The sequence below is a fragment of the Pinus tabuliformis genome, chromosome 4_1, assembly GCF_031772625.1.
Source record: "Pinus tabuliformis cultivar Carrire ecotype Pingquan chromosome 4_1, CPIR1, whole genome shotgun sequence".
Classification (NCBI taxonomy): Eukaryota; Viridiplantae; Streptophyta; class Pinopsida; order Pinales; family Pinaceae; genus Pinus; species Pinus tabuliformis.
The window spans coordinates 164,565,047-164,578,573 of record NC_142303.1 but is presented as its reverse complement, the minus strand read 5'-3'; the positions used below and the strand labels follow the sequence as shown (position 1 = coordinate 164,578,573).

The following is a 13,527-nucleotide window of genomic DNA, read 5'->3' as shown; positions in this document are numbered from 1 at the left end:
TCAGCATGTACTCAGGGAGAGTATGGACAGCAGTATGGACAACAGAAGGTATACCAAAGAAGAGAATATCTTGGTCCGCCCTTTGCCCTTGATGTCAAAGCGGGAGAGTGACTTGGTGTGGTGGTTGCCATCAAGTCCAAAGGGGGAGATTGTTGGCATTATGATACAAGTGTTGTCCTTGATGGCAACTCTCTCAGAAGTTGGTACAGGTGATGGCAACTTAATCAGAGGACAGATCTTAGTACAGCAGGCCGAGAAAGTTCATACACGCAGGTTCATTAAGCCCAAGTCGCGTATACAAGCAGGTTCACTATATACCAAGTCGCGTATACGCAGGTTCGCTATATACCAAGTCGCGTGTACACGCAGGTTGGCTTCAGTAAAAGAGCGTGTATGTGGAAAACTTATCTTTGGTCCGTGGCGGTTATTCCTTGGAAGTTGTGCCTATAGTTTTGGATCATGGTGTCTCGACGAACGTGTTGATCCCTAGTTTTGAAGCTGATGGTATTGGGTTACTATGGTTTTGGACCGTGGTATTGTAAAGGGCCTAAGGCTATATAAGGAGAAGATCATTAGGCAAGTACAAGTAAGTATTGTGTGTCTAACGAAGTGAGAAGATCTGGTATCACTATTTATCTGTTCGGGACGCTTGGCAAGGGTCGGATCTGACAGCGAAGGCATAAGTAATTATTTCTAGATCTGCACGCGGGTTGCCTTTGGAGAAAGCGCGTATACACGCGGTTTTGGTACAGTGAAGTAGCGTATGCATAATAAGATTTGATATTTCAGGTTGCTGTTGATTCTAGTGGTTGTTGCAGAGTTCTGGGCTCTGGTTTGGGTTCTGTGTTCGTGATGACAGAGTTTCAGTGATTCAGTATTGGGTTGTTTAATGAATTACGATGCAAGTATAAGTTGATGATTGTATTGCAGTAATGTTTGTTTTGTACTCTTGGATCCAGTCTGAAAATTGATGAAACGTGGTCCCTGAAGGAAAGAAGGTTGTAGGGTCAGCACCTACGTACTAGTAAATGGATCGGCTAGTACAAGAGTTGAGGGGGTTGTAGCTCCCTTCCAGAAGTAGTTGGAAAACGAGAGAGGGTTGTAGCCCTCTGCAAGTTGTAGCCTGCGTACTGGTAAAGGACTGCACTAGTACATTGTAAAAGAAGTTTCTTATTAAAGAAGAAAGAGACGAATTGTAGCAGGTGGTTTTCACCCACATTGGGTTTCCACCTTATATCATGGTGTTCATGTGTGTGGCTCTTGTGTGATGTTCTGTTCTGTTATACTGCACCTGTTTACTGTTAATACGCTTAATAATGTTCTGATGCATTTACTGAAGATTAAGCTAACTGAATTATAAGATCTCTAGATATACGCTAGTTGCATTAGACACAGTAGCGTGTACACGCGGGTTCACTTAATTGAAGTAGCGTATATGTTTCTGAGTATGAAACGAGTAAAGGTTTTACTGATCTGATAATACTGATTCACCCCCCCCCTCCCTCTCAGTATTATTTCCAACATAATCCCCACAAGAACAGAATCCATCATTGAAATGGTGAAACCGATTAGAATCTCTCACAATAATTTGTCGTTTGACAATCTTAGAGATGAACTTCGTAGCAATATGGCAATCACCACATACACGAAGGTTTTTCATGATGTGAATAGGTGTTCCAGCAGGCATATTGATAAGGCCAAAAGCAATGGCTAACTTTTCACTATGGTAAAAGAGAATATGTTCCTTTTGCTCCATTTCTACATCATGCAAAACAAAGTTTGTATCAGGTATATACCCTAAGTCTTTCATCTGCCAACTTAATTCCTCTAATGTTGCATGTATTTCCTTGGTTTGTGGATGTGTGGTACTCCGTGTTAGAAATGTATGCAAGGTGTTGTTAACCTCCATCCAACTACAGCCTGGCTCTGTTTTCAGCCCTCGATCTTTCATCATCGCTCTAACTCTGCGGACATCATCCCACCTGCCAACTACAGCATAAATATTTGACAGTAGCACATAGTTGCCAGCATTCTGTGGTTCCAATTCAAAAAGGTGTTCAGCTGCACACTTGGCTAGATCAACATTAGTATGAATTCTGCAGGCACCAAGCAAGGCTCCCCATACAACTGCATCTGGTTCCACTGGCATTTTATTGATAAAGTCCTTGGCCTGATCCAGAAGCCCAGAACGACCGAGAAGATCAACCATGCAAGCATAGTGACGAGGCCCCGGTGTGATGTGATAATCTCGACTCATGGTCTCAAAGTAATGCCATCCTTGAATCTACTAGGCCAGCATGGCTACATGCAGATAGAATGCCAACAAAGGTGATTTCGTTTGGAATGGTGCCCGTCTTTTTCATTCGCGCAAACAGTTGGAAAGCTTGCTTTCCACGCCCGTGTTGAGCATATCCTGCCAACATCGCATTCCATGAAACCACATCCCTTTCAGGCATTTTGTCAAACACCTGAAAAGTTTCTTCACTTCCACATTTCCCATACATCGTAATGAGATAATTCCCTACAAAGACATCATTCTCAAAGCCTCTTTTAATCACTTGGGCTTGAATCTGCTTTCCCTGTTTCAGTGTTGCCAAGTTAGCACATGCACTAAGAACAACGGTGAAGGTGGATTGGTCTGGTTTCATACTTTCCCACAGCATACGAACAAATAGTTTTAGAGCTTCCTCACCATTCCCGGTCTGAGCATATCCTGCAATCATTGCAGTCCATGAGACCAAATTCTGCTCTGGCATCTTGTCAAAAACTTTGCGTGCATCCTCAAGCCTCTGATTCTGCACGTATCCTGCAATCATAGCATTCCATGATACAATATCTCGTATCCCCATGTTGTCAGATGCTTGTCGTATCCCCATGTTGTCAGATGCTTGTGACACATCCTCTACGCTCCTACATTTTACATACATTGTAATAAGGCTATTTCCCACAAAAGAATCTAACTCAAATCCTGTTTTGATGCTATGAGCTTGTATTTGCTTGCCCTGTTCCAAAGCTGCTAAGATGGCACATGCGTTGAGAACGCTTGTGAAGGTGGATCGACTTGGCTTCACACCTGCTCGTTGCATCTGGGCAAAGAGACTCAAAGCCTCCTCTCCTTGACCATGTTGGGCATACCCTGCAATCATTGCAGTCCATGAGATCACATCCCGTTCAGGCATTCTGTTAAATATTTTGCGTGCACTGGCTATTTTTCCATTCTGGACATATGCCGCAATGATTGCATTCCATGATACAACACTATGCTCTGGCATTTTCTCAAATAATTCTTATGCGGCTTCAATTTTCCCATTCTGAGCATATCCTGTAATCATTGCAGTCCATGACACCACATCCGGTGCAGGCATTCGATCAAACAAGTAACATGCATCTTCTAATTTTCCATACTGTGCATATCCTGCAATCATTGTAGTATGTGAAAATGCATTTTTCTCTGGCATTTCATCAAATTGGCGACGTGCATCATCTATTAGGCCAGATTTAATATAGGAATTAATGAGAGCAGTCCCAACAACAACATCTTCATGGAAACCTTTCTTAACAATGAGAGCATGGACATTCTTCACCTGTTCTGAAGGTTCTAAGTTGGAACATGCACTAAGAACGCTTGTAAAAGTAGACTGATCTGGTCGCCCACCTGCCCGATGCATTTTAGAAAATAACACTAAGGCTGCCTTACAATTCCCACTCTGGACCTGCAATCATTACAAACCATGACACCACGTTTGGATTTGGTAATCGATCAAAAAATTCTTGTGCTTCTGTCATTCTCCCATTGTGAGCATATCCTGTAATCACTGCATTCCATGAAATAACATTCCGTTCCGGCATTCTGTCAAACAGTTGGTGTGCTTCCATCAACAAACCACCGCGAGCATATGCAGATACCATAGCATTCCACGACACAACAGTTCGTTCTGGCATTCTGTCAAACATATGACGAGCATCTACGACTCTACCATTCTGGGAATATGCTGTTATCATAGTTGTCCACGAAACCACATCTCGTTCAGGCATTTTATCAAACAGATGACGCGCATCATCTATCCTCCCATTTCGAGCATATCCTGCCATCAGCGCATTCCACAAAACCACGTCTCGTTCAGACATTCTGTCAAACACTTGCTGCGCATCATCTATTCTACCCTCGCGGGCTAATTCTGTAATCTATGTGTTCCACAACAGCACATCCCGGCGCGCATAGCGATCCTTGCTGTTGGTTTCCAATCCATACGTTTTATTTGCTCCAACGGCAACACAGGAATAATCATTTTTATTCGATAATTTAAGCTCAGTACCATAACCGACCTGTGATGTATGAGATATGAGACCATTGATGAGTTTCTCGATATTAGGAAAACCATTCCAACTGATTTTTCTCGTGCAAAACATATCGGTTATGTGCCCACTATCTTATCAGCTTCTGCTGACAGCATATATAAGCTCTGGTAATTTTGAACCAGAGTGGCTAACCTTATACCAGCCAGAGTGGATTTGGCAGTGTCGTATTTGGTTCCCTGCAATCCCTAGCAATTTTCATAGTTTTGAAATCGTTTGGGCGTTATATTACAACTGGTTTAATTCTGATCTCTACAGTCTCTGAGTATTTAGGTTGACAATTCTGCACTCTGAAATAGGCAATTTCGATAAATTAAAAATAACTTATTTTCGAGATTCGCAAAGAAACGTCTGAAACAATTTGAAGCGCGACAGTCGTGAAATTGCTGGAAAAAATAGGGAGCAAAAGTATCGAACGAATTCAAAATTAAAATGGTCATGTTTATTAAGCTTAATTAAAATAGGGAGGAAAATTATTAAACAAATTAAAAGTTAAAATTTTCATGCTTATTAATCTTAATTCTAAACTTATTTAAGGATGGACAAATTCGAACGAAAGAACATGCGCATGTCGTTGATCTTTTTATATATATATTTATTTATTGTAATTCAAAATAAATATTAGCAAAGGAAATTTGTATTTTTAAAATTTAATATATTTACATATTTTAATTTTTGAAATTATATTTTTTTAATTAATTTATTGTGTTTAAAAGGTGCTTTCTAGTTTATTACAGTAGAGATGTTGTAATGTAATGTTTTGTTTAACATTTGACTCCATTAAATTACATAAAAATTAAATTAAATTAAATTAAAACAATTATTGCCAAAATAGCACCCGTGTAAATGTTGTAATGTAATATCTTATTTATTATTTTGACTTGATCAAATTACATAAAAATAAAAATAAAAATAAATAAATAATATCAATTATAATTATCAATAAAAAATTATATATATATATATATATATATATATATATATATAGATATATATATACAATTTTTTATTCATGTTTTTCTTACCTAACCCAAGTGCTTGAACCCAAAAATCTCATGGGACATAATTCCTCATTAACAAGGCAATCCCCAATCCCCCTAGAACTATTATTATTCATGTTTCAATTTCATATAATTGAAAAACGTTTTTTGTTTTTCTTTACATAATTAGGTTATGCTGTAAAATGTATTTTATTCATTTTGTTTTATTGATATAAATTAATGTAAATTTATTTTAATTTTGAAGTTATTTTATAAGAATTAAAAATAAAGTAAAATATAAGTTTTTTGACATTTTAAAATGTAAAGTAAAGATGACTTATATTGATTATTTTACTTTAAATATGGCAAAACTTATCATAAGTTAATGGCCCAGTTGAATGAGGATAACTATTATTGTTATTATTGGTTATTAGTTGTGAATGTAAGTTAACTCATCACTATTACTTAAGGAAAACCACACCACTTCAAAATGATCAGTTATTAATTGTTAATATATGATAATTTATCATCGTTACCATTACTTAAGAAAAACCACACCAACTTTAAAATTATCAGTTATTAGATGTTAGTTGTTAATATAGGCTAACTCATCATGGTTACTTAAGGATAACTACACCATTAAATCTCCCCACGGTAGGTGCTTGAATAGGGGTTGTCTTCCTAAGCCCGTTATGAGATCCATCAACATAAATGAGGGTGACAAGCTACCCTCCTAATGACATCATGCATGGATGCACACACAATGCACTTGGGGAAGTATGTTGGTTGGCTCATGGGAGGTTTCAGCATAGTTGAAGGATGATTTGTTTGACATCCGTCTTGTAGGGGAATTTTGGAGGTCATAATGAAAATTTATGGAAGAAGGATTATGTATCATGACACAGGATGGATGGAAATAGATTTAAACACCCTCTTTATTGTCTCTTGCACAAATAACATCTACCATCTATGGGTTTCTGCGAGATTTTATGGGATTTCTATTCCCGGAATGCATCCAAAAAATCTGAAAGGAAGTCAATTTATGAGTACCTATCGATACTCGAATGCATGTCAAGCTAAAATTGATAATCAACTGGAAACTAATATGCAAAGGAGACACCACCTTTGACATGCTATGAAGCAGACTCGGGCTTCTCAAGTTCGATTTTTCTATCATCTCAATCTAGAATTATGCATTCTGAACTTCCTGATTGTAGCTTTGAATTCAAGATTTGAGTTAGTAATTTTATGCTTATACATCCCCTCCCTCAGGTTGTTGATTCTAGGAGGTTTGTTTTTCCCCCCTTGTGACCACTCTACCTTTCTCTCTTTCCCCTCTTTGTTCTCTCCCTCTCCTACCTTCTCCATTTAATCCTTGGGAAACTCTGCCTCTACTCTCTTTGTTTGTATATCCTAATTGCAATTTCTTTGAATTTTATCTTAATTCATATTTCCTTTCTCTACCCTACCCTCACAGAGTTTTTTTTGCCTCCCCTACGCTCGATATTTTTACACCTAGCTATCCACCTTACTTTGTTACTGATATTATGGCTAGATGTTGCCTCTCTGCTTCTCTACAAGGTGGAAAGAGAGGATGCCCTAAACACTCCCCTATTTTTGATCTTCTCCCTTCCTCTTCCCATCAAACCCAAGCCCAAGCAACAACTCAAGCAACCATGGGATGATACATGGATATCATCCCTGCAGTGGCCCAGAGGGAAATTTTTTGTTTTGAAGAGAAAGTTACACAACCTAGAAAATATATTCCTAATGGATAGGTTGACCAAGAGACTAGGGACTGGATACCATACTTGGGGAACTCTTCCAGAGCAACAACCACCTCATACATGCAAACCATTAATTTATATTGGCATATCAAGGATCTTATTGATAGAGTTGAAACCTAGTAGGAAATGATTATTCGCATGGTAGAATTAATCGACAAAGTTGACAAACTTAACTGGAAGGTAACAAGTCTAGCCAAGAATTTGACAAATCTTGACTTTTCCTCCTCAGAAAATGATAGTGGGCCACAACTACAAGTTCAATTGGACTCTCCAGCTGAATGAAGATTAAGTGAGTTAGGTACCTTAAACATAGTTCTCACAATGGAAAATGTAATTGGCATGTCTATCAGTTTTTGGTTTAGTTTTTCTACTAGCTTTATTTTCATTTTGATAGGAAACCAAATAGCACATAGAATTAGTAATCATAAAACTTTGAATAAATGTTATTGGTTAGGTTTCCCAAGTGGTAGACTAGTAACTAGTGACAACTATTTGTATGAATATTTTTGAAAGTGATATAAATGGCTTGATTCTACAAAAGTGGGCGAGCGGGCAGGGGGGGTGTGGAGGGAAATTCCATTCTTGTTAGATACTTTTGAGTTTTGTGTTGTTAGCCTATTTCCTTAATCCAAGAAACATGAACACTTAAGAAATCAAATACAAATTTAGGTTTTAATTTATGACCAAAAAAATGCAAATTTAGTCAAAGGAGAATAGCTCAAGTGGCAGCTAGCAAGTTTAATACCCCCTTCACCTGGGTTCTATTCTCCAGAGACATGTTAGCTTGTGCAACAAAAATTTAAACATGTTGAAAATCGTGATGAGTAATTCCTATAAGCCCGGAAGGATAGAAAATTTTGAATATCTTGATATTGACGTGAATAGTGGCAATTATTGTGATTTGATATTCGGTCTTTTCCAAAACAATCCTTCAAAGTTACCAATTCACCAGTTATTGTTAAAAAAATAATAATAATACAAATTTAACCTAAATAATTTACACATGAAAGCTAGTCTCCTTTGTGATCACTCTAATAGCCTAGTCATATGCTTTTTATAAAGCATCTAGGTTTATTCCCATTCATGAGATCCAATATTTTATCAATTTAGTCTAACCTGTTACCTAATACAAATATATTAGTTCATTTAATTAATGAATAAATGTGTTTTACTATTATTAATAATAAGTAAAATTCTTAATCAATTTTGTTATATCAAGAGGTGCTCTACAACCTAGTATAAGGGAGATGTTGTCACATTATGTAAAATTACATTAAAAAATAATAAAGAATTCTTGCATTAAAAAATACAAAAAAAAATATAAATACAAGCTAGCTTTAGAGTAAAAAAATGCAAGTCAACTTTAGAGTAAATTTATATTTATATTAATGAACAAGATTTAAATCAATGAATTTTGAATTCACATTAGAACAATCACTTTGTCTTTATCAATACAATGAGATAATCCAAATAATTAGCCATGGTATGTAATAGCACCACAAAAACCCTACAACAAGTAATGAATTGTCTTTCTAAGATATGTCAAGCATTCATTGTAACCTCAATTTATGTATATAACCCTGTGAATTGTTACCTTCTTGCCTATGTATCACAAATCAATGTTTTGCATATCAAAGATTGGAGGAACTAGTATGCTATGGACATTGGACAAGTTTTCTATCTACATGCACACACTTGATGCAGGATTTCCATATAATCATGGGATTCATCCTCAATTTCATCAAGTTTTCTAGGGTATTATACAAAGAGAACATAATGATGCAGTAAAAATAACCCACTTGGCATGTAGTAAAACCTCAAGCTTTAATAATGTGTGTGGTTGTAGTGGATGTTGCTGTGGTAGAATTGTGCATCTCATAACATGCAACTTTCCAAAATTGTAACTACACGCCTTCTCCACATATTGATGGTGCATGTCTTCCTTCACACTAATTATCCTAGATGAACTCACACATTGTCACTTTTACTTGCCATAAATCTAGAAAATAAGAATTTCAATGGAGATGTGATCAATTGATAGAAAAGATGCATTACGGAAGGTTTTCTCCCATCCAATTTCAGGTGCACAAAAAAAAATTGAGTTAATTTGTTCCAAGTTTGATTTTGAAGTGTACTAGTTTGGTTCCTTGAATAATTGCAGTTCCAATCTTTAAATAATTTAGTAATATAACCATGTTAGACTCCATGTAGATTCAAACACCAGACAATTCTTTTGGTTTAAGATTAACATGTTAAGAAATCTGCGATATAAAAGGATTTACATGATATTTTTTTACTGTTTCTCTATTTTTTTAAGATTCAAACATTAGATGGATTTAAAGTGTAATCATTTCAATTCTTATTAAGAATGAAATACATTATATGTACAAGTTACAACTTTGCTTATTTTCTTGTTCCGTTGATCAATTAGTTGTGGGTATGAACAACTTAACAACTATTAAGAATTCCACACCTCCCCGACAATTATAACTAATCACAATACAAGGATCCTTTACATAAACCAATGCTAATATAAATCATGTAGATGATAAGCAAACAATACATGACTCTATCATCTTATTTCATGGGAAAACAATGGATATAAAGTGTGTAAAAATTAGGTTAATAAGTTTTTTTAGGGTTATATGAATTTCGACATGAATTTTCATTAATTGGGGTTTGTAACTGATCCATAAATATGGTTCAATTTTTGAGGATATTGATTAATTTAAAGTTGTTATCAATTAGGGTGCAGGTTTGGAGGGGGCAACATATTATCAAGAATGAGCCCAAAGGGGGCACACTTGCATGCATCATCGTTTGGAGGACTTCACTAGGTGATACTAAGACCTAATGCTAGCCCCTATCCGGTAAGAAATAGCTTGAGCTAAGGGAGAAACATCCACGCAAGTATTCCCTCTCTTAGATATAGAGGTCTTAGTAGAATAGATTGATTGTATCCCTAACATGGGGCATACCAGGGGCCATTTCAACTAGTACATACAAACCATCAGTCTTTACTGCAAGATGAAATTCTTATTGGGTTGAATGTTCATCGACTGATAGGAGCATTGGGAATATGTCCTTCATTCATTGGAGTGCATTCATTACTATCTAAGATATTTGGACCATAGATTAGACATAATCGAGAAAAACATTGGCATTCCCCCTATGGCCTATACATATTGTTTGATTGGATTTAGATCCCTCAACATAGTGATCTCATGTCTATGTTTTGTATGCCTTATCATACTAGTATTTCTAGGCAACATTGTCAGAGCACCCCTGCCTATGCAAAGGACTCCCATTATTCTACACATACTCCATCCTCCGCATACTAAAAGCTCCACACAAGGAAACATAATAATATTAATTGGATATTTATTCAGCCTCAACCCCCAAGGACCTACAACCGCATCAATTATGTCATCATTGGGCAGAGCACTAACATAATTGTGTCAGTGTCAAAGCACTCATCAATAGAATGACCACCCACAAAATTAGTTTTATTTTAATTTTAAAATGAATGTCAGGAACTAGAAAATATCGAAAATAAAATTCCCTCCACCAGGGGAAATAATTATGTCCCATCAAAGCTCCCTGAGTCAATTGAAAATTAGAACTAAGATTTTCTAAAAATTAGAAAATTATTTTTGAATTTAAGCAAAAATAGAAATATTAAGCATTTTCCTGAAACTTTGGTTAAAATTGCAAAACACAACCAATAATGCAGAGTCAACACACTATGACCGCGAGGCGAATTCTATAGTCCCTAGTGAGGGAGGGACTAATAACATCAAACAAAAGTTGAAATTATATTTGTTAAAAAATTAAAATAGAATCTCTCTCTCTCTCTCTCTCTCTCTCTCTCTCTCTCTCTCTCAGCCATAAAAAAATAGTGATTTTACTGTTATGTCATGCCACAAGGAAAACTAGACAAGTGACAACAAAGATATTGCAAAGTTCTTTTGTCTATCAAAATTACCCAAAACAGAGTTACCAAATATATATCCCTAGACCATGACATATATTTGAATATACCAACATATAGATTACAAATAACATTTGGGTATATAAACAAACCACAATTATACCACATAAAAAACTGTAAAATGAAATTCATAAAACATAAGCATAAAATTATAAGGAACCTAGGTTGTCATCCTTCCTCGGAAGAAATTGTTGGGGTGAGATCTTATGTGCTTGGTCCTAGTGAGGTACGTCTCCCACTATGGAGATGTGTCTCTATATGTGACAATCAAGCACCTAGGCTGACTAAACAAGAGTGCAAATGATTTTCAGCCCATGTGAAGAGTGCCAAATCCATCAAGTGATACTTCTCTACTATGTTACAATGACGTTATGGCCCTCAACAATGAGTACCGATATTGTATATCAAATTCCAACCCCTTCTTAGTTCATGAAACTTTCATTTACCTTCTCAGGAGTTAGTTTATTGCCTTCTTGTTGCATAATTGTCTTCTTGGTAAATTCTCATATTTCCATTTCAGTGAGTCATAAATCTTTGACAATTGTCACTTGAAAACAATTGTCATTCCCAATTTTATCTTTTCTAATCTCAAGAGGAAATGTAATGCAATATTTAATTTTATATATTTATTTATACATATTTTTGTATTATCAGATGATAACAAGTTAACTAAAATGATAAATCAAGTTGTCATATCGTGAAACTCATACTCTAACATTTATAGGCATCCATTAGACATCAAGCTAGCATAATAATTGAATTTCTTACCTTCGTAAAATCTTGGGTGAAACTCACCATGGGAAGCCATATAATATGGATCTCCCATAAGGTCTTTGTGTGTGTCACCTTCATTATTATCCCTGCCTTCGCTAGGGACTATAGCTTTCACCTTGTGGTCAAACCCCCTTGACCTTGTATTAGTTTGTGGAATTTATATAGCTTTAACCAAAGTTTTCATAAAATGGTTACAGATGAACAGACCGCAAAGATGTTCTTAAAAAATGTATGGGTTCACTTTAGGTTTCCCACTTCTATTATTTATCAATTTCAATTTTAAAATATATTTCTAATTTTCAAAATTCTTATTTATAATTTTCCATTGCCTTATCAAACATTGACGTGACATAATACCCCTTGTGGAAAGCAATTTAATTTCGATATTTGTCAGACATTGGAAAACAATTTTAAAATTAAAAAAAAAAAGGAATTGTGCTAATGGTTGTTGTAGAGGCCCTAACACTATATATCATTTTTTTCATGATTGATTTGTAGTGGGAACTGCAGTCTATGCTAATGCTTTGACCACAACGATTGACAATAGAGGTTTCATAGCACAGATTCATGGCTAGAGGGGAGGCAAGTAATTTACGTAAACGAGGGGGGGGGTCCACACTCATGGTGGTCGACTCTATATATTCAAAGTCTTTTAACTTTTAATGCCATGAATAAAAACAAAAAATGTCACTCTAATATAAACCCGCAATACTCATGTTCAATGCACCATAGTGTTATCATTAATATCTGCAGTAACTTAAAATACATAGTATTCAATGGTGCCCCTTTAATCCTTATCCCCTTATAACTGGTTCTTGATAAAGGCTTCGACTCCTTTTAAGACTTACTTATTTCTAATTATTTTTTTATTCCTATCAAATTTATTTCTTTCATTCAAATTCATTTTTTCCTGATCATATATCGATTGTGACCATCTACTTAGTGCTCTACAGTGGTCAACCACCTACCTCAGTGCTTTGTAGAAAATCCACTGAAACTTCAAGTAGTGAGGTTAATAATCATGAGGGAAATATTTTGATCAAAGTTACGTTAAACTTGAGAGTGGTAACCATAAAAGATGGAGGTAAGGCTAAAGCATTCATGCATGACCTAAGGATGTGGATTTCAAGTGAGGTTGTGAAAGGGTCTTTCAGGGATAATATTGAGATATCAACCATGAGAATTTTAAAGCAGGCAGGGGCAAGGTGATTGATATCACCCATCTCCATCGCATAGACAACTACCCAAAAAAGTCACAATTTAAAATAGTCTGACCAAATCCAATAGTTCACGCTGTTAGATCCAATGGCTACTTTTTTCAACATGCACCAAAATGCCAGCTGGTTAAACACAACTTTACAATCCGATGGGATCTGATGACGACTGTTCATCGAATCCAATGGTCATGATACACATCAGGTAGGAACATGCACACACATTAACAACCATATTGTTACTTGATGTGATGTAACAACCTTGAACCAACGAGATCAACAATTGCCACCCACATCGCTCATGAATCTAATCGAAGGTTAAGCCATAAATTTTACCTGACACATCCAACAATCAATATTTATTTCATGAAGTAGCTGAATTTTTCCTCATAAGTGATTGCTCGCAATGATTGCGGAAGATTACA

At 36.0% G+C, this 13,527-nt stretch overlaps 1 pseudogene; it reads right to left on the bottom strand.

Annotated features, from left to right (window-relative positions):
* Positions 1–1,465: 1,465 nt before the first annotated feature.
* LOC149174701 (putative pentatricopeptide repeat-containing protein At5g52630 pseudogene) lies at positions 1,466–4,410 on the bottom strand (annotated as a pseudogene).
* Between the last annotated feature and the right edge of the window lie 9,117 nt (positions 4,411–13,527).